This window comes from Parambassis ranga, unplaced genomic scaffold (assembly GCF_900634625.1).
Source record: "Parambassis ranga unplaced genomic scaffold, fParRan2.1 scaffold_37_arrow_ctg1, whole genome shotgun sequence".
Lineage (NCBI taxonomy): Eukaryota > Metazoa > Chordata > Actinopteri > Ambassidae > Parambassis > Parambassis ranga.
This window is the reverse complement of record NW_021144804.1, coordinates 831,642-856,460: the sequence shown is the minus strand read 5'-3', so window position 1 is coordinate 856,460 and position 24,819 is coordinate 831,642. Positions and strand designations below refer to the sequence as shown.

At 44.7% G+C, this 24,819-nt stretch overlaps 8 non-coding genes across 8 annotated transcripts; all 8 read right to left on the bottom strand.

The window, feature by feature from the left end:
• Window positions 1-12,063: 12,063 nt before the first annotated feature.
• On the bottom strand, window positions 12,064-12,136 carry trnam-cau (transfer RNA methionine (anticodon CAU)). The gene has a single exon. It is a non-coding gene; the product is annotated as a tRNA-Met (tRNA).
• A 651-nt stretch (window positions 12,137-12,787) lies between these two features.
• Window positions 12,788-12,878, bottom strand: trnay-gua (transfer RNA tyrosine (anticodon GUA)). Its single transcript is given in 2 exon segments — window positions 12,788-12,823; window positions 12,842-12,878. It is a non-coding gene; the product is annotated as a tRNA-Tyr (tRNA).
• Window positions 12,879-15,463: 2,585 nt separating this feature from the next.
• On the bottom strand, window positions 15,464-15,536 carry trnam-cau (transfer RNA methionine (anticodon CAU)). Its single transcript has one exon. It is a non-coding gene; the product is annotated as a tRNA-Met (tRNA).
• Window positions 15,537-16,188: 652 nt separating this feature from the next.
• On the bottom strand, window positions 16,189-16,279 carry trnay-gua (transfer RNA tyrosine (anticodon GUA)). Its single transcript is given in 2 exon segments — window positions 16,189-16,224; window positions 16,243-16,279. It is a non-coding gene; the product is annotated as a tRNA-Tyr (tRNA).
• A 2,589-nt stretch (window positions 16,280-18,868) lies between these two features.
• trnam-cau (transfer RNA methionine (anticodon CAU)) lies at window positions 18,869-18,941 on the bottom strand. The gene has a single exon. It is a non-coding gene; the product is annotated as a tRNA-Met (tRNA).
• A 651-nt stretch (window positions 18,942-19,592) lies between these two features.
• On the bottom strand, window positions 19,593-19,683 carry trnas-gga (transfer RNA serine (anticodon GGA)). The gene is given in 2 exon segments: window positions 19,593-19,628; window positions 19,647-19,683. It is a non-coding gene; the product is annotated as a tRNA-Ser (tRNA).
• A 2,583-nt stretch (window positions 19,684-22,266) lies between these two features.
• trnam-cau (transfer RNA methionine (anticodon CAU)) lies at window positions 22,267-22,339 on the bottom strand. The gene has a single exon. It is a non-coding gene; the product is annotated as a tRNA-Met (tRNA).
• Window positions 22,340-22,990: 651 nt separating this feature from the next.
• Window positions 22,991-23,081, bottom strand: trnay-gua (transfer RNA tyrosine (anticodon GUA)). The gene is given in 2 exon segments: window positions 22,991-23,026; window positions 23,045-23,081. It is a non-coding gene; the product is annotated as a tRNA-Tyr (tRNA).
• Between the last annotated feature and the right edge of the window lie 1,738 nt (window positions 23,082-24,819).

Sequence of the window (24,819 nt, the reverse complement as noted above, 5' to 3'; positions counted from 1 at the left end):
CTGGGAGGGGTTAGCCTTCAGAGCTGATCCCAGAGAGCTGATCTCTGACAAACCACAGCCACACAACCTAATAAACAACATACAAGACATTGATAGAGCCATTGATACCACTGATCATCTAATAATATGGGATAACATTAAAACATACAGATTACTGTTACTGGGAGGGAAAAATAATAATTATTCACTGAATTACTGAGCAACATTTGAACATATGAGTAGATCTGATTTGTCATCAGAGCAACAGTGACTGAAGATACACATGTCTGTGGTCCTTTTCTGTCTGTCAGTCCTGACAGATGATTTAAAACTGGACCTCAGCCTAATAATAACATTAACTGACCTAAGAACCTGCAGTATGCAGTGAGGACTGTCCAGTCCAGCACATAGCTGCTTCAGTCCTGAATCCTCCAGGTCGTTCTGGTTCATGTCGAGCTCTGTCAGATGGGAGGGGTCGGACTTCAGAGCTGAGGCCACAACTTCACAGTGAGTCTCTGAGAGTACAGTCAGAAAGTCTGTGATGACAGAATATCAGAACATTATGAAAGGGACACTTTAAGTAGTAGCAGTGATCTCATTTGATCTGACTGTTTGACATGTAACAATAGTTCTGATCATTCTCATCGTCTCATTTTGACAGTGTATTTCACTTTATTCCTCTGTTGTAGGTTCTTCCAGCTGATATTGCTGAAAGATAAATTCTTCTCTTTCATGCAGACTTTAAAGAGTTATTCTGTTGTGTGACATCCTGATTGAACTGTTTGTGTAATGGTATGTGTCTGCATGTTTGCATACCATGATGTTGTGCTGCAGTTTTTGCAGTCTTTGTATCTATGTAGTTTGTGCAGCTCTTTGGCCACATGCAGCTGTTTTAACTACAAATAAAGACACATTTATTGTCCATTCATTTAACAGCTTCAAACAGAAACATACAAAACAATGTTTTCACAGTAGAAGAACATCTGAGACAAAAACACAGCTGATGTGATGTGTCAATGAACACAAGGAGCTCTGTTAGAGAGAAACACACAGTGTGAATGTGTCTAAGAACTAAACCAGTAATCTGCACTGATTGGTCACATCTGGACTCACCTGAACTTTCTGCAGTTCCTCACAGCTGGAAGCAGTCTCAATCGTCCCTCCATTGTTGTGTTGTACTTCATCAGGTCTAGCTCATCAAGAACCTCCTCTGACATCTGCAGCATGTAGGCCAGAGCTGAACAGTGGATCTCAGAGAGTTCCTTCTCTGATCTGTTCTCTGACTGCAGGAACTCTTGGATCTCCTGATGCACTGAGAGGTCGTTCATCTCCATCAGACAGTGGAAGATGTTGATGCTTCTGTCAGGGGACACTGTATCAGTGCTTCTCTGTTTCAGGTTGTTGATGGCTCTCTGGATGGCCTCTGAACTGATCTCTGTCTGACCCAGCAGGTCTTTTAAAAGTCTCTGGTTTGACTGCAGGGAGAGACCATGAAGGAAGCGAACCATCAGGTCCAGGTGGCCAGTTTCACTGTTCAGAGATTTCTCCATGACTCTGTCCAGGATGTCATCCAGAGATGACCAACTTTTCTCTCCCAGGAAGTTCACCAGCTCTTCATCGTCCCCATCAATGAAACAGCGTATGAGGTGGAAAGCAGCCAGAAACTCCTGAACGCTCAGATGGATGAAGCAGAACACCTTGTCCTGGTACAGGCCTCTCTCCTCTTTAAAGACCTGTGTGAACACTCCTGAGTACACTGAGGCTGCTCTGATATCGATGCCACACTCTGTCAGGTCTGACTCATAGAAGATCAGGTTTCCTTTCTGCAGCTGATCAAAAGCCAGTTTTCCCAGAGACTGGATCATCTTCCTGTTGTTTTTGTTCCACTGTGGATCTGTTTCAGCTCCTCCATCATATTTGACCCCCTTCAATTTGGTCTGAACTACCAGGAAGTGGATGTACATCTCAGTCAGGGTCTTGGGCAGCTCTCCTCCCTCTCTGGTTTCCAACATGTCCTCCAGAACTGTAGCAGTGATCCAGCAGAAGACTGGGATGTGGCACATGATGTGGAGGCTTCGTGATGTCTTGATGTGGGAGATGATCCTGCTGGCCTGCTCCTCCTCTCTGAACCTCTTCCTGAAGTACTCCTCCTTCTGTGGGTCGGTGAACCCTCTGACCTCTGTCACCACGTCCACACAGTCAGGAGGGATCTGATTGGCTGCTGCAGGTCGTGTGGTGATCCAGAGGCGAGCAGAGGGAAGCAGCTTCCCCCTGATGAGGTTTGTCAGCAGCACATCCACTGAGGTGGACTCTGTGACATCAGTCAGGATCTCATTGTTGTGGAAGTCCAGAGGAAGTCGACACTCATCCAGACCGTCAAAGATGAAGACCACCTGGAGGTGCTGAAAGCTGCAGATTCCTGCTTCTTTGCTTTCAGTGAAGAAGTGATGAACAAGTTCCACCAAGCTGAACTTTCTCTCTTTCAGCACATTCAGCTCTCTGAAAGTGAATGGAAATGTGAACTGGATGTCCTGGTTGGCTTTGTTTTCAGCCCAGTCCAGAGTGAACTTCTGTGTTAGGACTGTTTTCCCGATGCCAGCCACTCCCTTTGTCATCACTGTTCTGATTGGTTCCTGTCTTCCAGGTGAGCCTTTAAAGATGCCTTCTGGTCTGATGCTTGTTTCTGGTCTGTGTGCTTTCCTGGATGCTGCTTCAATCTGTCTGACCTCATGTTCCTCATTGACCTCTGCAGTCCCTCCCTCTGTGATGTAGAGCTCTGTGTAGATCTGGTTCAGAAGGGTCGGCTCTCCTGCTTTAGCGATCCCCTCAAACACACACTGGAACTTCTTCCTCAGGTTAGACTTGAGTTTACGTCCACACTCTGCAGCAGGAGTTCCTAAACAAACAATAAATGTCATTAATAAGTGAACGCTACAATAAATGTGTCAAATAAATATTTTCTGTCTCCATGAAATCTGTTCATCAGTTGTAGACAACAGTTTGTGTTTTCAGTCAGAAGAATTCACAGATGTCTGCATCATATTAACAGCAGAGTGTGTAAATGTAAACTTCATTTCCTCTTTCCATCATGTTAAAGCTCTTCAAATCCTCTTACTGCTCTGCAGACGCTCAGCCAGCTCCTCCTGCTTCATCCTCCTCAGGAAGTGCACTGTGATCTGCACTAATGACTCTCTGCTGCTCCTCTGCTCTTCATCCTCCTCATCCTCCCTCTGACTCTCTGAGCATTCTGGGTAATCTGGACTCAGGAGCTTCTGGATCTTCTTCAGCTCGTCCTTCACAAACCTGACAATGTTCTCCTCCAGCAGCTGGAACAGAACAACAGAGTATAAACTCTCAGACTTTGAGGAGCAGAATAACAGTTTAGTGTTTCATGATATTACAGCTTATGTTCATACATGTATTACTTGAATCTACAACATTAGATATGAAGTGTTGTGTATGCACAGCTGCTGTAGTTATAAGTATTACTACCACAGTTCTGTCTCTGTGAATGCTTGCTCAGGGGTCAGGCTCTGGGTCTCTGTAGAGCACCAGGACTGTTGTGTTGTAGTTAGAAGCTGTTTGTACTCACCATAAATATGGCGTCCTGAGCAGGAGTCTGAACACTGGGTTGCTGCAGTCTGTGACAGAAACATCAGCATTTAACAACACAATCACTTCACTAAGTGTTTTGATGTGTTTTCACTTTAAACAGATACACAACAGTCAACAGACTGGTGACAAACAAGCATTGTTGTATTAAAACTGAAAACTATCCCAACTCCACACATCCAGCTCATGTTGAACCTGTTGCTGCTGCTTTAATGACTGAAGCACAGCTTTAAGAGTTCCATTCCACTTCCACTGTCATCATATGTTCACATTGATTTAGACCAGGGGGGTTCAATTAAAGTCCCTGAGGTCCAGCTGTTCACATTTCCTCCAAGTCAAAGGTCTGAGCTGATGTCTAGCTTGTGTCTTATTAGCTTCCCCTATGTCCACATGTTCATATGTTCAGTAATATCTATTGTCAGTTTTCAATGCAGGAAATGTTTACCTGGGGCACAGCTAGCTCTGTTACCATGAATAAAAGTAGTCCCAGGCAAATACATTGAAGGCCTTTATTTCAGATTAAAGAAAACTGAAACCTCAGACTGAAATAAATACAAAGTGCAACAGTCAATGGACTGGTGAAGAAAATTAATTAATACACAAAATGTGTGTATTAAAAATGAAAACTATCCTGACTCCACACTGTTCAGCTGCATCCAGCAGGTTTGTAATTTGTTCTTCTTCACATATTCTGCTTTAATGGCTGCCAGCACAGCTGTAAGAGTTCAGTTAAATCTTCCACTCATCATGTTTGTATTGCTGTGTGTCAGTCATGATGTCAGTTTTAGCTACGGTCTGCTAACATGAATCTGTTAATGACAGACTGATTCACATTGAACTGAAGTATGGATCCTTTACTCGCCGTCAGCTAGTTTTAAGAGTTCAAATACACAGTATTGCTGTATTAGCCTAATGTACTAGTGGAGCATCATCTGTTAGTAATATATTTACATACAGTGTATGAATCTATCATTTATTTAAAATGTTTTATTACTGAAATGTCTTTCCATACTTTGTTTCAGTGGGCTGCCTTTCTAGTACAGTGAGGCAGCTGTTTAAGTCATGTTTATGCAGACATATAGAAGATTTTAAATGATTCATACACTTTGAAGCAGCACTGTAAATATGCATTACTCTGTGCTACAGATGCTCCAAACCATCAACCACCTGCAGAGCAAACAGACACATACAACCCCAAGAGTCCAGCAGAGCTCATCACAGCATGGAGACACTTCCAGAGTGATTCTTACCTTTGATCATCAGATGGCTGATCAGCTTTGAAATTAAAGGGCTGAACCATCGACCGATCACTTTTCATGGACACACAGCTGGGTCCAGGTCCAGCAGAGTCTGCTCTCACATCCTGGATCCTGATAGAATCACAAACACTGACTCTGAGCTTCTTCTGGAAAAATGATGCTGAACATCATGTTACACTTTAAATGTTTAATAATGATGGAAACAAACTGCAGCTGTGACATTAACTCTGACCTTTGACCCTCAGATGGATCAACATCTTTGAAATAAATGTCCAGATCCTTTGACAAATCACTCTTCATGGACACACAGCTGGCAGGTCCAGGTCCAGGTCCAGGTCCAGGTCCAGGTCCAGCAGAGTGTGCAGTGTGCTGCTGCTTTGTTCTTGAACACACAGATGTGTGAATAATGTGAGTGTGAGCTCTGACATGGAGAAGAGTCATGGACAGTCAGAGACGGTCCTCTTACCTCTGAGCTTTGGTCCGGCTCTCATGGTCCCCACACAGAGGGCTTTTAGAGGGAGGGACTCCCTCCTCTCTGTCCTCACACTGACTCATAGCAGAGCTCACACCTTCACACAAACACAGCAACATGACACAGAAACACACAGTCAGCATGTTGTTATTGATCCTTCATGTAGATGCTAACAGGCTAATCATGCTGTTAGCTTAGCATCAGAGCCTCAGACCAGGTTTGGTTCTCAGGCTTTTATTTTGGTGAGTCTGTAAACACACCAACATCTCTGATGCTGTTATTATTGATGTCACATGCTGTAAGTGGAACAGTGCACACACACATTCAGTGTTTGCTTCAGAATTCTGTCACTTCTCTCCATGTGTGAACATGTGAATAAATGAACATGTGTTCATGTGTGTTTCTGTCACAGTGTGAACAGACTGAGTGAAGCACTGAGACCTTCCTCTGTAACAGTCTGTGGACTGTTTTCTATAGAAAGGACAAACACATGAGCAGCTACTGTCTGAGCTCTGAGGACTGACACACTTCTCCTCATGGCAAATATTAGATTCACATATTTATGAACCCTTGAAGAGAAAATGTTTCTTCTGATGAGTTTCAATCATCGATATGAATTCATGAAAAATAAAACATGACAAATTGATGCATTTATAAATGTTTTAGTTTTAGTAATAAGAATCATCTGAACTCAATTCAACCAGATGCACCTGAACGCACCATGAACTTTAAACCAACCAAACTTACGTAACGTGGCGCGCGGCTGTTGCGCAGCACAGGCGCGTCAAACCGGAAACAGACTGATCTGATAAAGTCAGAATAAAGCGACCTTTTCTCCGCTTGAAGCTTTGAACGAGTCGATCTGAGTTTCAGAGCAAATGAAGCTGCTGAACTTTACAGAGAGAACGATCAACAGAGACGCGTGTTGTTGGTTCCGCGTTTCAGGGACTTACTACAATAAAGATCCATCAGTTACAGGCAGCAAAGATCAATGAGGTGATCACACTGATGATTGATCAGATATCGACAGACTCACCTGCTGAATCAGTCCTGACTTCCAGAAGTTTCCACCTTCGTGTGTGGAGCTGCTGGTTCTGCTGCAGTCTGTCTGACAGGAGCTCAAAAACGAAAGTAAGTCCACAGAAGCCACGCCTTTAAACCAGGACACGTCTCCAGCAGGGGGCGCCCTCACACTGGAAACATGAAGCTGATTTTTACAGCAGCCTCCCTGTTGTTGCTCTGTCTGTGTCTGTTTACATGATAACAGCTGTGACACAAACAGAACAGTGATGGACTTTATTCAACCTGCTCAGCGAGAGAAGCAGCGAGCAGCTCTGATAGAAGTCTGTCTGCACCATCATCAGGGTCTGATGCTGCTGCAACAGCCGGAATCTGGGACAAAGTGACGTCAGCAGATGTCGGGTTGTCCTCTGAGTCTCTGAAGCAACATGCGGCTCAGCTGGAAAACAGCTTCTGATGGAGCTCTGATAGTCTGACTTCATCTCTGAGAGGAAGAAGAGGGAGAAGCCGCTGCGCAGCGCGCGGACTCTCTCCAGCAGCAAAGTGCAGAGATCATCAGAGCTCCACATGAGCTGAACATGAAGAGACACAGTCCGCTAGCAGCTCCTTCACTGTCGGCCTGCAGCGCTGCTCCCACACTCATCTGGACTCTTTCATCCACACACAGAAAACACGAGCGGAACATTCAGCCTGCAGAGGAGCTGCCTTGGATTGAGTCTCCGCGGTTCTCATGGTGTGTTCAAGGACCGCCTCCCGCTCTCAGCTGATCATAACTACACTCTGACTGTGCTTGTGTTGCAGCTACGAACTGAACATGGCAGAAGAAGCTCCAGCTCCAGCCGCCGCTCCGGCCGAAGCGCAGAAGAAGAAGGTCTCCAAGCCGAACAAGTCCGGCCCCAGCGTCAGCGAGCTCATCGTGAAAGCTGTGGCCGCTTCCAAGGAGCGGAGCGGCGTGTCTGCAGCCGCCCTCCAGAAGGCTCTGGCTGCCGGAGGATACGATGTGGAGAAGAACCCGCGTCAAGAGCCCAGAGCCCCCACTCAGAGAGCTCATCCTCACTGCCCGTTCAAACAGGAGCTCTGTGATCATGCTGCTGCACACTGCACAGCTCCACCTGGTTCACTGGGGTTTGTTTTGTTAGTGTTAGTTCATGTGTTTACTTATATACTAAAGCAGTGATAAACCTATATTTACTAAACATATAAAACTATAGAAACAATACATGAATATTTTCAAGAATGACTTTATTAATCCCTGTGGTTAAATTACATGATGAGTCTGATGGCGGACTGCAGGAGTCACCGCCTGTACCGTTCCTGGAGCAGCAGAGTTTTTTAGTGTTATCATTCCATAGGTCATCATGCTTTTACACATAATAAACCTATACTTATTAAAGCTATTTATAAATGATATTATGTATTTATTGTAAAACATTTATTATAGTTTCCTGTTAAATATTCCTCGGTGTCAGTTTGATATTACATCCTTGAACCAACCAATAAATAAATGTCCCTGAGACGGACCATTATTCATCTTGAAGAGTTCAACATGTGTATTATTACACTGCATCTTACAAAAGATAAAAGATGATATTTATTTCAGAAGAGACTGATTATTCTGTGCATCAGACAGAGTGATGAGCAGCAGAGGCAGAGGATGAGGAGCCGCTCTTTAGAGGACACTGAGGTGGCTCTTAAAGAGCTGCTGTGGTTTGAGGAGCCGCGGACACTTCAAGCTCTCTCTCCGTGGATGCAGCGGGCCAGCTGGATGTCTTTGGGCGTGATGGTGAGCCTCTTGGCGTGGATGGCGCACAGGTTGGTGTCCTCGAACAGGCCGACCAGGTGCTGGCCTCCTGCAGAGCCATGACAGCGGAGCTCTGGAAGTAGTCAGCTCCATGTTTGATTATTCTAGATGCTTTAAGGCTGTGAACCCCTCACTGCACACTTTAAACTCCGTTCTCTCTGTTTAAACACTGTCAGAGTTCAAACCTTCGTAGGAAATAAGTCCAGTATTACAGAATGAAACCAAAGATCAAACCTGTTTTCAGCAGCATTCTGCATTCTGGAGATGGACTGACACTGGTCTACGGACTATCCGGACCAGAACTCAATGAGCTGTAAGAGAAAAAAAGGTGAGAGGTGAACTGGTTATAGGAGGGACCACTGTAATGCAAACATGTGATTTGCTGATTCTGGTGTTTTTAGGTTTTGATTTAAATTCCACAAAATCATTTATTTGCATTCAATTATTTTTGATTGTAACCATATATAATTCATACTTCTGTCTGTGTTCTAAGAGTCTTAAAATATGTGGTTTCCTTTTTATTTACAGTGTGCATGTCATGTGACTTATGAACGTACAGTTTGTGCATATATATAAACAGTTTGATTTCCAGGTTGATGCAGCAACAGCTGCTGCTCTGACACCATTGTTCATGTCTTCCTCTCTCTGCACTGTGTTAACACACCTGAATGCTGCAGAGCATCTTCTTCTTTCCTGCTAAATAAATAATGGCCCTGTGGTCTGGTGGTGTCGGTTCACCTTGGACAGCGATGGACAGGAGGACAGGAAGGTCCGGCTGCTCTCAGCTGGGACCTGTGTGTGTCTGGGTGCACACACACCTGCAGTCTGCCCACAGTTACTGACGTAGCCACTCCGTCACACCCCAGCTGACACATGACCGCACCAGGTGGCTGCTGCTATGACAGATGGTGGTTGTCAGCATTCCTCGTTAGTATAGTGGATAGTATCTCCGCCTGTCACGCGGAAGACCGGGGTTCGATTCCCCGACGGTGAGAAAGACTTTTACCAGCAGATAGGATGATACTGACCCTGTACATTGCTGCTGCAATAGAAAACATTTCCCAGTTTGGGATAAATAAAGTATTTGTTCTGTTCTGTTCTGTTCGTCTTGTGTCTTGTGAGCTTTAGATTATATTATTTCTTGGGCTCTATGCTCTAAGTGTCTTAAAAATATGTGGTTTCCTTTATTTACAGTGGTGCATGTCATGTGACTTTACTTATGCAACATGTATGATAATGTTCTGTCTCCTCTCATTTCCAGACTGTCTGGAGGACACACAGAGTGGACATGGGTCACAGAGTGCTGCTGCTGTTTGTGTCTCTGCAGCATGGGCAGCTGCTCCTGCTCCACTCGTCACCGGCTGATTGTTCACACCTGTGATCAGTCATCAGCCAATCCTGCTGCAGCTTCCATCTAGTATATGTGTCCAATGGAAGCTGAGCAACATGTCAGCTACACACATAGAAACACTACACATAGTTTGTCATATAAATAACATGGATTGAATCATGTTGTACAGTCAATGGAAACAAAAAGCACTGAGAGTGGTGCTGGTAGTGCAGCAGTGGATGGAGGCTGAAGTGCTGCCACCTAGTGTCAATATTTGGTATTAACTCTGACTACATATTCCACCTTTAACTCTCTGCCATATATACTGTGCCATGTGTGAAGTGATAATAACATGTGAATGTGAATTTATTGTAAAGAACTTTACTTATTATCCCTGTTATAAGTGAGCAGTGTGTGTGTGTGTTTGATGGAGTGTGTAATGTCTGCTCAGTGTTACTGATGCTGCTGTGTGTGATCTGAAAACTGATCAAACTGTGATGTGTCTGATGCTGACAGAAGAATCAGAGGTCAGACAGTCGGATCCTCCTCTGTGACACCTTTAACATCATATCAGAAATCTCTGTCTGCTTCTGGTACATGCAGCTGATCACCAGCAGGGGGCTCACTGCTTTGCTGTCACTCAGGGGGCCTGTTCTGTCTGCCACTGGGATATGATGAGGTGAACTTCAGAGTTTGAATGGATTTCATTTGTCATGTGTTTATGATCATTTTATGAATCAGTTCAAATAAAGGAGACTCACTGAAGTCACAGTTTAGTGTTTTAATACTTATACACACTTATTTTGAAGCTGCTATCAACTTGATGAGTCTTCCTGTTGAAGCACGAGGCAGGACGTGTGTCAGAACATCCATGAACTGAGTAGATTAAGAGGAAAAGCTGATGTGTCACAGCTGCTGGTTGTGTTCTTTCAGTGTCTCCATCTTGATGAAATGAGGCGTTTTACTTCCTCCAAGTAGAGTGGACCTGGCTCACAGAGTGCTGCTGCTGTTTCTGTCTCTCTGTGAGCACCATGTTAAACAGCAGGCTCTGAATAGTGACGTCATGATGTCACAGTCACATCAGTCTAATCTCCCAATCTGAGAGAGAGCTGTCATCAACAGCAGGAAGTGCAGGAAGTGACCGCACTCCACTGTCCTGTCTGTCCTCGCCAACTGAAATCCATTTAGCGCAACGTTAGAGTCCAGTGTTAGCACCGTTAGCCAAGTTTCAGTAAACAACAGCATGCTACACTGACGATATTCCCTCTGGTGCCGGGTCAGCACCGTCAGCTCGTCCATCTTATTAGTGTGAGATCAAACATTCCCAGTGATGACCGAGGGGAGTACAGGTTTATAACATCTGATGGAACAACACGCAGCTCCGGCACGGGTTCCCCGTCATCTTCTCCTCCTTATGTCTCGAAGAATGTCGGGTCTCTCGCTGTGCAGCACCGCTGTGTCCCTGAGGGCTAACAGCTGATCCCCCGTGTAAACAATAGGGCCTCCACTGTGTGTCCACGGTTACTTGTGAAGCAAGGAGTGTAAAAAACTGAAAAAATACCAGCGCAAACTCCATAATCTTTCCTTTGAGGACAACAATGTCCACATTTTAGACAGAGAGGAAAGGTGGTTTGAAAGAGGAGTCAAGGAAGCATCTATGTTAAGCTGGAAAAACCTTCCCTTAACAGAGGTGGTGGCCTCAGACATCATCTTTCTACCACATACAATGCAGTGATTCCATCCATTCCAGGAAGTTTGCACATACAATAAGAACAAAGGGCTCTCAACCAGTCCCCCTCCGGCAGTCTCACAGTCGTTAGCCAGTCGTTAGACACACCTAGCCCAGGCAGCCATGGAAACATTTAGTGCTATTGTTTGTGAGTTTTACCCAGACCCACCCACTGAGGTCTGCAACCACATATAAACCATGTTTCCCCACCAAACAGTTAGAACTGATGAAGCTGCTTGGATGAGCAGCGAAACGTCTTCAAGAAAACTCTACAAGTCCAGACGCCTTGCTTCAATCTTCTCTACGTATTAACATATCATATTTTCACAGCAGTTTTAAGGTGTGTACATACTCCTAAAGGTTAAATTAATAATTTTTGTTGGTGCAGTAGTCAGCGCGCATATGAGAGATATTCTCACTAACATACTGCAATGTAGATGTCTTTGTTAAAAAAAGGACCATATTTCACTTGTTTCTGAGCAACCACAGCCGCAGTAGGCAGCGCGTCAGTCTCATAGGTTAAAAAGAGTAGTAGCCAGCACGTATACGAGACATATTGGCACTAACATGGGCACTGTATATGAAAAAAAGGCCTTAAACTTCCTGGTATTGTGTTCACAATGGTGGCATTGATCCCCAGCCTCTGTCACACAGTCTGTTCAGTGTGGGGCCCCTTAAGGTCTGTGTTCCACACATGCACAATGGGTAGGCAACCACCGGATTGTATAGTAAGCACTGACAGACACCTGCTTTTATGGTCATTTCCTCTGTAAATTAGCTTGTTGATGCTACTATGTAATATTATGTACCTGTAAATGGTGAGTGTGTGTACTCTTTATTCAATGCTGTCTCTAAAAGTTGTGCCCCGTGTGAGGGTTGAACTCACGACCTTCAGATTATGAGACTGACGCGCTGCCTACTGCGCCAACGAGGCCCAAAAAAAGGGACATATGGTCTTTTTTTTTTTTTTTAAACAAAGATCTACAGCAGGGGTCTCAAACTCAACTTACCCGGGGGGCGATGGGGGTCGAGGCTGGGTGAGGCTGGGCCGCATCAAGTATTCCACAAAAAAGCATTCAGATATTCCAAAATACAACTGGTCCGATCTTCTCAATCTTCCAGGTCAGAATAGGGATGCAAATTATCGAGGAATTCATTAATCGTAAACTGATATGCAGCGATTTCCCCTCAGTTTCACTAAGATTAAAAGCTAAACATTGTTTACTAAATAAAAACTGCATGTCATATTCCTTAATGAGTGATTTGCTGTACCATTGGGGTCAAACAGGCTGGTTTGTTTGTAGGTGATTTTGTGTTTACAGATGCAGAGCTAGCAAATTTTAAAAAGGCTCTATCGACTTGCTAAAGGTAAGATTTGACCAGTCAAGGATTCTAATGACTACATAACACATCCTTTATTACATAAACGTGTTGTAAACACATGTATTGAACAAATGCACTTCAGATAAAAAATCAAATCAGATAAAAATCATTGTGACATATATGTCACATCGGCCCTTTAGCCAAAAAACCAGTGAAAAAATGATGTGACATTATGATGAAACTCTCGAGGGTTAAAAGTCACTCCTTCGAGCCGGATTTGAACCAGCGACCTAAGGATTTCAGTTTTATTGTCTCACTACAGTCCTCCGCTCTACCAACTGAGCTATCGAAGGGTGGGCTGAGAAGGAAATGCCCGAGCACAGCCGAGCGTTCATAGTTGACTCAAACACGGGTCATCTGTGCTTGATTTGAAAGTCAGGAATGTGGATTGGATTTGTGTGTTCATAAAGACCTGAAAAAAATCAGACAAGATTTTCATTATCCTGGAATGCAGCTTAAGACTTTGTGGCAGTATGACCACTTTACATCTTGACCATACTAGAATAGAATAGAATAGAATAGAATAGAATAGAATAGAATAGAATAGAATATAGACTTTGAGGCAAGGCGTCTGGACTTGTAGAGTTTTCTTGAAGACGTTTCGCTGCTCATCCAAGCAGCTTCATCAGTTCTAACTGTTTGGTGGGAAACATGGTTTATATGTGGTTGCAGACCTCAGTGGGTGGGTCTGGGTCAAACTTAGAAACAATAGCACTAAATGTTTCCATAATTACCTGTGATGATCTGGCAGGTGTGTCTAACGACTGGCTAACGACTATGAAACTGCCGGAGGGGGGCTGGTTGACAGCCCTTTGTTCTTGCTGTGAGTATGTGCAAACTTCCTGGGAATGGATGGAATCACTGCATTGTATGCTTCCTGGGGAAGCCACTCCATGCCTGTATGGACTCCCCAAGATTCACAAGGAAGGAGTCCCCCTCAGACCCATCGTCAGCAGCACAAACTCAGTCACATACAACATGGCTAAGCACTTGGCTGAACTCCTGACACCACTGGTAGGACTTTGTGAACAAGGTGGAGAAGATCCGAATGGACCCAGACGACACTATGGCCTCATTTGATGTCACCTCCCTGTTCACCTGCATCCCTACATCAGAAGCCACAGAGATGGTAAGGACGTGCCTCACACAAGACAGCACACTCAAGGAAAGAACCAACCTCACGCCAGACCACATCTGTGACCTGCTGGACCTCTGCCTGACCACCACTTATTTCCAGTACAATGGGAACTTTTACAGACAGAAGCACGGCTGTGCGATGGGATCATCTGTGTCTCCTATTGTGGCCAACCTCTACATGGAAGAAGTGGAGAGAAGAGCCTTGAGTTCCTTTTCTGGAACCACCCCCACCCACTGGTTTAGATATGTGGATGACACCTGGGTGACCAATGAAGTGTAACGGTTCACAGAACACATCAACGCAGTGGACAACAACATCAAGTTCACTCGGGAGGACATCAGGGAGAACAATCTGGCCTTCTTGGACTGCACAGTACATATTGAGGACAGGAGCCTCAACATGGAAGTGTGCATGAAAACCCACACACACGGACCAGTACCTGTTGTTTGATTCACACCACCCACTGGAACACAAACTGGGAGTCATCAGGACCCTGCAGCACAGAGCACAAACTGTACTAACCAGCTCAGAGGGGAAGAAGAAGGAGCAACACCACATCAGGAAGGCCCTGCAAACCTGTGGCTACCCGAAGTGGGCACTCATCAAAGCCACTAAAACAAGACCCCCCAACAACAAGAAGAAGCACAACAACCGGCGGAGAAAGAACATCTCCATTCCATATGTGTCAGGAGTATCAGAGAAACTCTGCAGGATCTTCAAAGGACACTCCTTTGAGGACAACAATGTCCACATTTTAGACAGGGAGGAAAGGTGGTATGAAAGAGGAGTCAAGGAAGCATCTATGTTAAGCTGGAAAAACCTTCCCTTAACAGAGGTGGTGGCCTCAGACATCATCTTTCTACCACATACAATACAGTGATTCCATCCATTCCCAGGAAGTTTGCACATACTCACAGCAAGAACAAAGGGCTGTCAACCAGCCCCCCTCCGGCAGTCTCACAGTCGTTAGCCAGTCGTTAGACACACCTGGCCCAGGCAGCCATGGAAACATTTAGTGCTATTGTTTGTGAGTTTTACCCAGACCCACCCACTGAGGTCTGCAACCACATATAAACCATGTTTCCCCACCAAACAGTTAGAACTGATGAAGCTGCTTGGATGAGCAGTGAAACGTCTTCAAGAAAACTCTACAAGTCCAGACGCCTTGCTTCAATCTTCTCTACGTATTAACATATCATATTTTCACAGCAGTTTTAAGGTGTGTACATACTCCTAAAGGTTAAATTAATAATTTTTGTTGGTGCAGTAGTCAGCGCGCATATGAGAGATATTCTCACTAACATACTGCAATGTAGATGTCTTTGTTAAAAAAAGGACCATATTTCACTTGTTTCTGAGCAACCACAGCCGCAGTAGGCAGCGCGTCAGTCTCATAGGTTAAAAAGAGTAGTAGCCAGCACGTATACGAGACATATTGGAACTAACATGGGCACTGTATATGAAAAAAAGGCCTTAAACTTCCTGGTATTGTGTTCACAATGGTGGCATTGATCCCCAGCCTCTGCCACACAGTCTGTTCAGTGTGGGGCCCCTTAAGGTCTGTGTTCCACACATGCACAATGGGTAGGCAACCACCGGATTGTATAGTAAGCACTGACAGACACCTGCTTTTATGGTCATTTCCTCTGTAAATTAGCTTGTTGATGCTACTATGTAATATTATGTACCTGTAAATGGTGAGTGTGTGTACTCTTTATTCAATGCTGTCTCTAAAAGTTGTGCCCCGTGTGAGGGTTGAACTCACGACCTTCAGATTATGAGACTGACGCGCTGCCTACTGCGCCAACGAGGCCCAAAAAAAGGGACATATGGTCTTTTTTTTTTTTTTTTAAACAAAGATCTACAGCAGGGGTCTCAAACTCAACTTACCCGGGGGGCGATGGGGGTCGAGGCTGGGTGAGGCTGGGCCGCATCAAGTATTCCACAAAAAAGCATTCAGATATTCCAAAATACAACTGGTCCGATCTTCTCAATCTTCCAGGTCAGAATAGGGATGCAAATTATCGAGGAATTCATTAATCGTAAACTGATATGCAGCGATTTCCCCTCAGTTTCACTAAGATTAAAAGCTAAACATTGTTTACTAAATAAAAACTGCATGTCATATTCCTTAATGAGTGATTTGCTGTACCATTGGGGTCAAACAGGCTGGTTTGTTTGTAGGTGATTTTGTGTTTACAGATGCAGAGCTAGCAAATTTTAAAAAGGCTCTATCGACTTGCTAAAGGTAAGATTTGACCAGTCAAGGATTCTAATGACTACATAACACATCCTTTATTACATAAACGTGTTGTAAACACATGTATTGAACAAATGCACTTCAGATAAAAAATCAAATCAGATAAAAATCATTGTGACATATATGTCACATCGGCCCTTTAGCCAAAAAACCAGTGAAAAAATGATGTGACATTATGATGAAACTCTCGAGGGTTAAAAGTCACTCCTTCGAGCCGGATTTGAACCAGCGACCTAAGGATTTCAGTTTTATTGTCTCACTACAGTCCTCCGCTCTACCAACTGAGCTATCGAAGGGTGGGCTGAGAAAGAAATGCCCGAGCACAGCCGAGCGTTCATAGTTGACTCAAACACAGGTCATCTGTGCTTGATTTGAAAGTCAGGAATGTGGATTGGATTTGTGTGTTCATAAAGACCTGAAAAAAATCAGACAAGATTTTCATTATCCTGGAATGCAGCTTAAGACTTTGTGGCAGTATGACCACTTTACATCTTGACCATACTAGAATAGAATAGAATAGAATAGAATAGAATAGAATAGAATAGAATAGAATAGAATATAGACTTTGAGGCAAGGCGTCTGGACTTGTAGAGTTTTCTTGAAGACGTTTCGCTGCTCATCCAAGCAGCTTCATCAGTTCTAACTGTTTGGTGGGAAACATGGTTTATATGTGGTTGCAGACCTCAGTGGGTGGGTCTGGGTCAAACTTAGAAACAATAGCACTAAATGTTTCCATAATTACCTGTGATGATCTGGCAGGTGTGTCTAACGACTGGCTAACGACTATGAAACTGCCGGAGGGGGGCTGGTTGACAGCCCTTTGTTCTTGCTGTGAGTATGTGCAAACTTCCTGGGAATGGATGGAATCACTGCATTGTATGCTTCCTGGGGAAGCCACTCCATGCCTGTATGGACTCCCCAAGATTCACAAGGAAGGAGTCCCCCTCAGACCCATCGTCAGCAGCACAAACTCAGTCACATACAACATGGCTAAGCACTTGGCTGAACTCCTGACACCACTGGTAGGACTTTGTGAACAAGGTGGAGAAGATCCGAATGGACCCAGACGACACTATGGCCTCATTTGATGTCACCTCCCTGTTCACCTGCATCCCTACATCAGAAGCCACAGAGATGGTAAGGACGTGCCTCACACAAGACAGCACACTCAAGGAAAGAACCAACCTCACGCCAGACCACATCTGTGACCTGCTGGACCTCTGCCTGACCACCACTTATTTCCAGTACAATGGGAACTTTTACAGACAGAAGCACGGCTGTGCGATGGGATCATCTGTGTCTCCTATTGTGGCCAACCTCTACATGGAAGAAGTGGAGAGAAGAGCCTTGAGTTCCTTTTCTGGAACCACCCCCACCCACTGGTTTAGATATGTGGATGACACCTGGGTGACCAATGAAGTGCAACGGTTCACAGAACACATCAACGCAGTGGACAACAACATCAAGTTCACTCGGGAGGACATCAGGGAGAACAATCTGGCCTTCTTGGACTGCACAGTACATATTGAGGACAGGAGCCTCAACATGGAAGTGTGCATGAAAACCCACACACACGGACCAGTACCTGTTGTTTGATTCACACCACCCACTGGAACACAAACTGGGAGTCATCAGGACCCTGCAGCACAGAGCACAAACTGTACTAACCAGCTCAGAGGGGAAGAAGAAGGAGCAACACCACATCAGGAAGGCCCTGCAAACCTGTGGCTACCCGAAGTGGGCACTCATCAAAGCCACTAAAACAAGACCCCCCAACAACAAGAAGAAGCACAACAACCGGCGGAGAAAGAACATCTCCATTCCATATGTGTCAGGAGTATCAGAGAAACTCTGCAGGATCTTCAAAGGACACTCCTTTGAGGACAACAATGTCCACATTTTAGACAGGGAGGAAAGGTGGTATGAAAGAGGAGTCAAGGAAGCATCTATGTTAAGCTGGAAAAACCTTCCCTTAACAGAGGTGGTGGCCTCAGACATCATCTTTCTACCACATACAATACAGTGATTCCATCCATTCCAGGAAGTTTGCACATACTCACAGCAAGAACAAAGGGCTGTCAACCAGCCCCCCTTCGGCAGTCTCACAGTCGTTAGCCAGTCGTTAGACACACCTAGCCCAGGCAGCCATGGAAACATTTAGTGCTATTGTTTGTGAGTTTTACCCAGACCCACCCACTGAGGTCTGCAACCACATATAAACCATGTTTCCCCACCAAACAGTTAGAACTGATGAAGCTGCTTGGATGAGCAGCGAAACGTCTTCAAGAAAACTCTACAAGTCCAGACGCCTTGCTTCAATCTTCTCTACGTATTAACATATCATATTTTCACAGCAGTTTTAAGGTGTGTACATACTCCTAAAGGTTAAATTAATAATTTTTGTTGGTGCAGTAGTCAGCGCGCATATGAGAGATATTCTCACTAACATACTGCAATGTAGATGTCTTTGTTAAAAAAAGGACCATATTTCACTTGTTTCTGAGCAACCACAGCCGCAGTAGGCAGCGCGTCAGTCTCATAGGTTAAAAAGAGTAGTAGCCAGCACGTATACGAGACATATTGGCACTAACATGGGCACCGTATATGAAAAAAAGGCCTTAAACTTCCTGGTATTGTGTTCACAATGGTGGCATTGATCCCCAGCCTCTGTCACACAGTCTGTTCAGTGTGGGGCCCCTTAAGGTCTGTGTTCCACACATGCACAATGGGTAGGCAACCACCGGATTGTATAGTAAGCACTGACAGACACCTGGTTTTATGGTCATTTCCTCTGTAAATTAGCTTGTTGATGCTACTATGTAATATTATGTACCTGTAAATGGTGAGTGTGTGTACTCTTTATTCAATGCTGTCTCTAAAAGTTGTGCCCCGTGTGAGGGTTGAACTCACGACCTTCAGATTATGAGACTGACGCGCTGCCTACTGCGCCAACGAGGCCCAAAAAAAGGGACATATGGTCTTTTTTTTTTTTTTTAAACAAAGATCTACAGCAGGGGTCTCAAACTCAACTTACCCGGGGGGCGATGGGGGTCAAGGCTGGGTGAGGCTGGGCCGCATCAAGTATTCCACAAAAAAGCATTCAGATATTCCAAAATACAACTGGTCCGATCTTCTCAATCTTCCAGGTCAGAATAGGGATGCAAATTATCGAGGAATTCATTAATCGTAAACTGATATGCAGCGATTTCCCCTCAGTTTCACTAAGATTAAAAGCTAAACATTGTTTACTAAATAAAAACTGCATGTCATATTCCTTAATGAGTGATTTGCTGTACCATTGGGGTCAAACAGGCTGGTTTGTTTGTAGGTGATTTTGTGTTTACAGATGCAGAGCTAGCAAATTTTAAAAAGGCTCTATCGACTTGCTAAAGGTAAGATTTGACCAGTCAAGGATTCTAATGACTACATAACACATCCTTTATTACATAAACGTGTTGTAAACACATGTATTGAACAAATGCACTTCAGATAAAAAATCAAATCAGATAAAAATCATTGTGACATATATGTCACATCGGCCCTTTAGCCAAAAAACCAGTGAAAAAATGATGTGACATTATGATGAAACTCTCGAGGGTTAAAAGTCACTCCTTCGAGCCGGATTTGAACCAGCGATCTAAGGATTTCAGTTTTATTGTCTCACTCCGGCCCTCCGCTCTACCAACTGAGCTATCGAAGGGTGGGCTGAGAATGAAATGCCCGAGCACAGCCGAGCGTTCATAGTTGACTCAAACACGGGTCATCTGTGCTTGATTTGAAAGTCAGGAATGTGGATTGGATTTGTGTGTTCATAAAGACCTGAAAAAAATCAGACAAGATTTTCATTATCCTGGAATGCAGCTTAAGACTTTGTGGCAGTATGACCACTTTACATCTTGACCATACTAGAATAGAATAGAATAGAATAGAATAGAATAGAATAGAATAGAATAGAATATAGACTTTGAGGCAAGGCGTCTGGACTTGTAGAGTTTTCTTGAAGACGTTTCGCTGCTCATCCAAGCAGCTTCATCAGTTCTAACTGTTTGGTGGGAAACATGGTTTATATGTGGTTGCAGACCTCAGTGGGTGGGTCTGGGTCAAACTTAGAAACAATAGCACTAAATGTTTCCATAATTACCTGTGATGATCTGGCAGGTGTGTCTAACGACTGGCTAACGACTATGAAACTGCCGGAGGGGGGCTGGTTGACAGCCCTTTGTTCTTGCTGTGAGTATGTGCAAACTTCCTGGGAATGGATGGAATCACTGCATTGTATGCTTCCTGGGGAAGCCACTCCATGCCTGTATGGACTCCCCAAGACTCACAAGGAAGGAGTCCCCCTCAGACCCATCGTCAGCAGCACAAACTCAGTCACATACAACATGGCTAAGCACTTGGCTGAACTCCTGACACCACTGGTAGGACTTTGTGAACAAGGTGGAGAAGATCCAAATGGACCCAGACGACACTATGGCCTCATTTGATGTCACCTCCCTGTTCACCTGCATCCCTACATCAGAAGCCACAGAGATGGTAAGGACGTGCCTCACACAAGACAGCACACTCAAGGAAAGAACCAACCTCACGCCAGACCACATCTGTGACCTGCTGGACCTCTGCCTGACCACCACTTATTTCCAGTACAATGGGAACTTTTACAGACAGAAGCACGGCTGTGCGATGGGATCATCTGTGTCTCCTATTGTGGCCAACCTCTACATGGAAGAAGTGGAGAGAAGAGCCTTGAGTTCCTTTTCTGGAACCACCCCCACCCACTGGTTTAGATATGTGGATGACACCTGGGTGACCAATGAAGTGCAACGGTTCACAGAACACATCAACGCAGTGGACAACAACATCAAGTTCACTCGGGAGGACATCAGGGAGAACAATCTGGCCTTCTTGGACTGCACAGTACATATTGAGGACAGGAGCCTCAACATGGAAGTGTGCAGGAAACCCACACACACGGACCAGTACCTGTTGTTTGATTCACACCACCCACTGGAACACAAACTGGGAGTCATCAGGACCCTGCAGCACAGAGCACAAACTGTACTAACCAGCTCAGTGGGGAAGAAGAAGGAGCAACACCACATCAGGAAGGCCCTGCAAACCTGTGGCTACCCGAAGTGGGCACTCATCAAAGCCACTAAAACAAGACCCCCCAACAACAAGAAGAAGCACAACAACCGGCGGAGAAAGAACATCTCCATTCCATATGTGTCAGGAGTATCAGAGAAACTCTGCAGGATCTTCAAAGGACACTCCTTTGAGGACAACAATGTCCACATTTTAGACAGGGAGGAAAGGTGGTATGAAAGAGGAGTCAAGGAAGCATCTATGTTAAGCTGGAAAAACCTTCCCTTAACAGAGGTGGTGGCCTCAGACATCATCTTTCTACCACATACAATACAGTGATTCCATCCATTCCAGGAAGTTTGCACATACTCACAGCAAGAACAAAGGGCTGTCAACCAGCCCCCCTCCGGCAGTCTCACAGTCGTTAGCCAGTCGTTAGACACACCTGGCCCAGGCAGCCATGGAAACATTTAGTGCTATTGTTTGTGAGTTTTACCCAGACCCACCCACTGAGGTCTGCAACCACATATAAACCATGTTTCCCCACCAAACAGTTAGAACTGATGAAGCTGCTTGGATGAGCAGCGAAACGTCTTCAAGAAAACTCTACAAGTCCAGATGCCTTGCTTCAATCTTCTCTACGTATTAACATATCATATTTTCACAGCAGTTTTAAGGTGTGTACATACTCCTAAAGGTTAAATTAATAATTTTTGTTGGTGCAGTAGTCAGCGCGCATATGAGAGATATTCTCACTAACATACTGCAATGTAGATGTCTTTGTTAAAAAAAGGACCATATTTCACTTGTTTCTGAGCAACCACAGCCGCAGTAGGCAGCGCGTCAGTCTCATAGGTTAAAAAGAGTAGTAGCCAGCACGTATACGAGACATATTGGAACTAACATGGGCACTGTATATGAAAAAAAGGCCTTAAACTTCCTGGTATTGTGTTCACAATGGTGGCATTGATCCCCAGCCTCTGCCACACAGTCTGTTCAGTGTGGGGCCCCTTAAGGTCTGTGTTCCACACATGCACAATGGGTAGGCAACCACCGGATTGTATAGTAAGCACTGACAGACACCTGCTTTTATGGTCATTTCCTCTGTAAATTAGCTTGTTGATGCTACTATGTAATATTATGTACCTGTAAATGGTGAGTGTGTGTACTCTTTATTCAATGCTGTCTCTAAAAGTTGTGCCCCGTGTGAGGGTTGAACTCACGACCTTCAGATTATGAGACTGACGCGCTGCCTACTGCGCCAACGAGGCCCAAAAAAAGGGACATATGGTCTTTTTTTTTTTTTTTAAACAAAGATCTACAGCAGGGGTCTCAAACTCAACTTACCCGGGGGGCGATGGGGGTCGAGGCTGGGTGAGGCTGGGCCGCATCAAGTATTCCACAAAAAAGCATTCAGATATTCCAAAATACAACTGGTCCGATCTTCTCAATCTTCCAGGTCAGAATAGGGATGCAAATTATCGAGGAATTCATTAATCGTAAACTGATATGCAGCGATTTCCCCTCAGTTTCACTAAGATTAAAAGCTAAACATTGTTTACTAAATAAAAACTGCATGTCATATTCCTTAATGAGTGATTTGCTGTACCATTGGGGTCAAACAGGCTGGTTTGTTTGTAGGTGATTTTGTGTTTACAGATGCAGAGCTAGCAAATTTTAAAAAGGCTCTATCGACTTGCTAAAGGTAAGATTTGACCAGTCAAGGATTCTAATGACTACATAACACATCCTTTATTACATAAACGTGTTGTAAACACATGTATTGAACAAATGCACTTCAGATAAAAAATCAAATCAGATAAAAATCATTGTGACATATATGTCACATCGGCCCTTTAGCCAAAAAACCAGTGAAAAAATGATGTGACATTATGATGAAACTCTCGAGGGTTAAAAGTCACTCCTTCGAGCCGGATTTGAACCAGCGACCTAAGGATTTCAGTTTTATTGTCTCACTACAGTCCTCCGCTCTACCAACTGAGCTATCGAAGGGTGGGCTGAGAAAGAAATGCCCGAGCACAGCCGAGCGTTCATAGTTGACTCAAACACAGGTCATCTGTGCTTGATTTGAAAGTCAGGAATGTGGATTGGATTTGTGTGTTCATAAAGACCTGAAAAAAATCAGACAAGATTTTCATTATCCTGGAATGCAGCTTAAGACTTTGTGGCAGTATGACCACTTTACATCTTGACCATACTAGAATAGAATAGAATAGAATAGAATAGAATAGAATATAGACTTTGAGGCAAGGCGTCTGGACTTGTAGAGTTTTCTTGAAGACGTTTCGCTGCTCATCCAAGCAGCTTCATCAGTTCTAACTGTTTGGTGGGAAACATGGTTTATATGTGGTTGCAGACCTCAGTGGGTGGGTCTGGGTCAAACTTAGAAACAATAGCACTAAATGTTTCCATAATTACCTGTGATGATCTGGCAGGTGTGTCTAACGACTGGCTAACGACTATGAAACTGCCGGAGGGGGGCTGGTTGACAGCCCTTTGTTCTTGCTGTGAGTATGTGCAAACTTCCTGGGAATGGATGGAATCACTGCATTGTATGCTTCCTGGGGAAGCCAATCCATGCCTGTATGGACTCCCCAAGACTCACAAGGAAGGAGTCCCCCTCAGACCCATCGTCAGCAGCACAAACTCAGTCACATACAACATGGCTAAGCACTTGGCTGAACTCCTGACACCACTGGTAGGACTTTGTGAACAAGGTGGAGAAGATCCAAATGGACCCAGACGACACTATGGCCTCATTTGATGTCACCTCCCTGTTCACCTGCATCCCTACATCAGAAGCCACAGAGATGGTAAGGACGTGCCTCACACAAGACAGCACACTCAAGGAAAGAACCAACCTCACGCCAGACCACATCTGTGACCTGCTGGACCTCTGCCTGACCACCACTTATTTCCAGTACAATGGGAACTTTTACAGACAGAAGCACGGCTGTGCGATGGGATCATCTGTGTCTCCTATTGTGGCCAACCTCTACATGGAAGAAGTGGAGAGAAGAGCCTTGAGTTCCTTTTCTGGAACCACCCCCACCCACTGGTTTAGATATGTGGATGACACCTGGGTGACCAATGAAGTGCAACGGTTCACAGAACACATCAACGCAGTGGACAACAACATCAAGTTCACTCGGGAGGACATCAGGGAGAACAATCTGGCCTTCTTGGACTGCACAGTACATATTGAGGACAGGAGCCTCAACATGGAAGTGTGCAGGAAACCCACACACACGGACCAGTACCTGTTGTTTCATTCACACCACCCACTGGAACACAAACTGGGAGTCATCAGGACCCTGCAGCACAGAGCACAAACTGTACTAACCAGCTCAGAGGGGAAGAAGAAGGAGCAACACCACATCAGGAAGGCCCTGCAAACCTGTGGCTACCCGAAGTGGGCACTCATCAAAGCCACTAAAACAAGACCCCCCAACAACAAGAAGAAGCACAACAACCGGCGGAGAAAGAACATCTCCATTCCATATGTGTCAGGAGTATCAGAGAAACTCTGCAGGATCTTCAAAGGACACTCCTTTGAGGACAACAATGTCCACATTTTAGACAGGGAGGAAAGGTGGTATGAAAGAGGAGTCAAGGAAGCATCTATGTTAAGCTGGAAAAACCTTCCCTTAACAGAGGTGGTGGCCTCAGACATCATCTTTCTACCACATACAATACAGTGATTCCATCCATTCCAGGAAGTTTGCACATA